The sequence below is a fragment of the Carassius auratus genome, unplaced genomic scaffold (genome assembly GCF_003368295.1).
Source record: "Carassius auratus strain Wakin unplaced genomic scaffold, ASM336829v1 scaf_tig00031797, whole genome shotgun sequence".
NCBI classification, from domain to species: domain Eukaryota; kingdom Metazoa; phylum Chordata; class Actinopteri; order Cypriniformes; family Cyprinidae; genus Carassius; species Carassius auratus.
This window is the reverse complement of record NW_020525949.1, coordinates 1-5,000: the sequence shown is the minus strand read 5'-3', so window position 1 is coordinate 5,000 and position 5,000 is coordinate 1. Positions and strand designations below refer to the sequence as shown.

Genomic DNA, 5,000 nt, shown 5'->3' with positions numbered 1-5,000 from the left:
GCATTCTGTATTTTATTTTACCCCCCCCCCACTCCACAAAAAAAACAACAACATGAGAAATGAAGACTATATATTCATAATATGTTCATATGTATGTATTTTTTTATATATATTTAATAATTTATATAGATTAAAAATATATATATACATATATATATATATATATATATATATATATATATATATATATATATATATATATATATATATATATATATATATATTTTAAATGTATATAAATTTAAGAGTATATATAAATATATATATAATACTCACTCGGTCACTGTGTGTGTAAAACACACGCACACACACACACACACATATAAAGTATATTCAATACATCTGTTTTGCATATATTTAGTCATTTATTTTAAAATGAAATGCATGTCCAAAATATATTTTTAAATATATATTATATGTAATTATACAAAATGCAATATATATATATATATATATATATATATATATATATATATATATATATTATTCAGAATACATCTGGAATACATATTCTAAATATGTGTTAATTAATTAATTTAGCTATGTCTATTTATAATTTATCTCATTATTTTTTTTTATTTCATTCTCATCAAAGTCTATCAGCATCTCTTCTCACTTGTCTGATCTCTTTTCATCTATTATAATTTCTCTTCTCTTCACTTCTCTTCTCTTCTCTTCTCTTCTCTTCTCTTTTCTGTTATATAAACGACTGTACTGAACACCCACCTGAAGGTCTTGTTGAATGTGACTACAGGACATTATGCAACTGCTTTCCTATGAACAAAGTCACACTTTTGAGACATGCACACACACACGCACACACACACACACACACACACACACACACATACATATCCAGTGTACAAATGCTGTTATCATGTAGATGCTCAGACAGGTAGAGACTGCTAAGTGAATTCCAGATCGGGATCTCACTCGGTTCATGTTTTCTTGGCACATAACTGAAATAAAATAAGTTGAAGTAAATTAAGTTAAAACTACTAAAATTAAAAATAAAACAAATAAAAGCTAAACTAATAAAAATTGTCTAAAAATTCAATTAAAATTAAAAAGAAAACAGATTATATAAAATAACAATTATTTTAAAATATGAATGCATTTTATGATAGTATATCCATAATACAAAAAAAACCCTCTGCATTATATATGTATGCATCATCTTTATATAGAAAATAGCATGCATGGCAACACTGACTTGCCTTAAAGTGACTTCACATGGACCAGCTGTGCTTTGCAAATTTGACACAAACTCAAGTTGAACTCAGTCAATTCGTAAGAGGCTCATGCTGCCATATTGATTGTTTAGAAATGTGAATGAGAAACATGCACAGTATTTACTACAGTGTGCTGTTAATGTCTTTACTGTCACATGCAATAAAAGATCTCAATGTGTGAAAAATATTGTTCCGAATCATCATTCTGTGCTATAATGTGTTTGTGCGCAGATGTCTTGTATCAAGAGTACCGCGACACCTCTAAACAGCAGGAGATCGAGCAGCGTCGACAGAGAGATGGGCTTCCGGGCTGCGGGGTCAGGGGTCACGGCTGCGCCTGCTTTACAGCTACAGCTGAGGAACAGCATGCAGTCACTGAGCCTCTGGCAAAACTTGGAGGCGGTGAAGGACAGTGGACTACTGAAGACGCTGGAGTCAAAGGAGATCACACTGCAGGAGGTGGGACACATGCTTCGTATTGACTAGTGTATAAAAATACAATATTTTCTGTTTGAGTGTATTTAAAAAAATAATTTATTGCTGTAATGCAAAGCCACATTTTCAGCATCATTACTCTTCAGTGTCACATGATCCTTCATAAAGTATTCTTATATGCTGATTTGCTGCTCAAGAAACATTTCTTATTATTATCAGTTGAAAACAGCTGTGCTGCTTAATATATTTTGTTGAAACCTTGTTGCATTTCCTCAGGACTGTGTCATGAACAGCATTTATTTGAAACATTACAAACATTTTTACTGACAGTTTTAATCAATTCAATGCATTCTTGCTGAATAAAATAATTAAAAAAAAATTCTAAACTGTATCGACCACAAACTTTGATAATGGAATGTGTCTCTGGCTCTTTCTGTAGGCCATGTTTGAACTGGTGACCTCTGAGGCATCGTACTACAAAAGCCTGGAGCTGCTGGAGACCCACTTTCTACGAAACCCTCTGCTTGTCAACACCTTGAGTCAGTCTGACATGCACTTCCTGTTCTCCAACATTGAGGACATCATGAAGGCAAGCGAGAGGTGTGTTTGTGGGAAAACCTATGCGATTAATCAGTTTATCAGATAATTATTAGTCAATTATTAACAGTTATCAGTTAATTATGTAATTCAAAATATATGTCCTAAATATATATTTTGAAAACACATTTTATATATATATATATATATATATATATATATATATATATAGAGAGAGAGAGAGAGAGAGAGAGAGAGAGAGAGAGAAACATATATCAGGGTAAATCTGGGGGGGAAATATTAATAATTTTTTGTTTAATATTATTTTAGTAATCTATTTTTTCCAATTATAAAAAATATATTTATAACATTTTCTAAAATATATCTGTTTTGAAAACTAGTAAAGTATTTATTATTAGTTAATAATTCATTTAGTAATTTATTTTATTTTAAATATATTTAAAAAATACATTTTATAAAAAATTAGTTGCTTTTTCTGTGTGTGGTCACATATTATGATATCTGCTTTTACTAATCCAATAAATAGCCTTCTAATTTCCTATGTAGCCATAACTAGTTTCATCTCACAAAGCAGTCAGTATTAATAAACTTCACATAATCTTGCTGCAATCATATTTCAGAAGTGAAAATCCCTTCAAGTCACACTGATACTCATTATTGCCCACAGGCTAAAATTAAAGTGTTGGTGCAATTTGATTCCAGTCAGCTAGCTTTACAACATAAAAATCCACCTATTAATTTAATGATTCATGTGCATGAGTCAGAAAGAGCTCGGCCCTTCCAAACCTGCTCTTGTACAGCGAACATTGGAATACAAGATTGATTTGTTAGTTGGTGCACAGCTAAGCTAATGGGTTCAAGCTAAAGTTTCTGTAAAGAAACATGTTTAATTTCTGCATCACTAGTGGCATTAAACAAAATTGGCCAGATGTAAACTAATTTTAGTGGATTTTCAAAGTTATTGCTCATGCAAGCTTTTTCAGTTCAGCTTGTTTTATGTGCATATATTATCTGGATGCTAACACTTACATGCAAACATTAAACAATATGTAAACAGTATGTACTTTCCCATTGCCACTGAAGTACATGTCTCAATTGCGTATACAAAATGTCACATAGCCATAATATTGTTGTCTAACGGTGATGACCTCATACTTTCCTCAGGTTCCTCATGGATCTGGAACACAGGATCGAAGAGTCCATTCTGATCTCAGACGTGTGCGACATTGTTCACACTCACGCCGTTAAGCACTTCCAAGTCTTCATCAGTTACGTCATCAACCAGGCGTACCAGGAGAAGAACTACAGACGAATACTGTAAGAAAATTTCTTACCTGCGCAAATTAAAAAGGTTGTATACCTGGATTCTAGCCTGAGGCTTCAGTCCTCGCTGGCTACTGATGTGTTGTGTTAGGGTTTGTGTAGGTGCTTTCATTTGTGTGTTTGCGAGCCGTGCAAAGCTCTTGAGACATTCTGTGAGTTTCAGCGCTTTCCGTTCCTTTTCAGATTAGGGTTAAAACCTGTTTTTATACAGTTTATGGTTAAAACCAGTCTGTGTGTGCATTATGTTCATAACAACAGATTGTGCACCAGAAACTGATGTTTTGTTATTTTTAACTCACACAGGTTCTTAAAGATTAACTCTAACCACATAAACAATCTTCCATCTTCCATCCAAATGTTAAATTCATTTCAAGTTCATTGTGTTGTCCTATAGAGGCAATTTCTTACTAAATACTAATTATATTTAGATTTATAACAATTAAACCTATTGTATATTTAACCAGTATATGCAAAATGAAGAATAGGAAGTTTAAAGCAAATGCTGCTGTCCAAACTCCATTTCTCTTGTGCAATCAAAGTGCATTGCTAAACTTCATTCTTAGCCACTTTACTTATAGGCCACCTGCTGGAAACGAGGCTAAACTGCACATATTTGTCAAAGATCTGTGTGAAATATCAGGCTATGTATGTTATGTTAAATGCTGCATTTCATGCTAAAATGCTGGTAATGTTATCTCTGCAGTATATGCTATTCACACTACCCAAAATGTCTGTTTTGCACCGATTGACCTAGTACCTTTGGCAAAATCAGAGTCAATATGCTGTAATTTATCACAGATTAGAAGCACACTACACAGAATAATATATCTAACAATGCAATCTGTGTATACATTAAATGAATATCTATGTTGAGTTACTTGGTTATTATATAAACCATAATCATTTCCAACTTCGTTGCAGTTTTAGGTTTGGTTGTGGACTGAATGCAGTTTAATATGACTAATCTGGATGCCAACATTTATGATTTTGACATTTTATAATCTAACAGCAATAGGCAAAGCAGTTTCATCTGACAGCAATTAAATAAAACCATGTTGTCTGCCAGGTTAAAGAGAGCACACCTTTCCACAACAAACCACATGATTTGAATCATTATGTAAAAGTAGTAATGCATCCAAGTAGAAAAAGAGTTTGTTCAAATCAACTAAATAATATTGATTAACATGATTATTTCAGCAATACAGATGTTTGTACAGTCATTTGGCTGTTTAGAATCAAAAGTGCCTGATTTTCGAATTTTTTTGAATCAGTTATTTTCAATTAATCAGGAAAAGAATGATTAATTTATTTTCAAGAGTCACTTATTTTAAGTAAATTTAGCATTGTGTATTATAATCTGCTTGTTTGCAGCTCGGATGTAGGTAACTTTACTTGCCTAATAAATGCAAACTCTCTTAAATACTATGTTAGTTGTGTTTTGACAGTATGTTT

The 5,000-nt window shown here is 32.1% G+C and overlaps 1 pseudogene; it reads left to right on the top strand.

Annotated features, from left to right (window-relative positions):
- Nucleotides 1-3,571, top strand: part of LOC113080608 (ephexin-1-like) — a 12,232-nt pseudogene extending 8,661 nt beyond the window's left edge.
- Nucleotides 3,572-5,000: the final 1,429 nt, after the last annotated feature.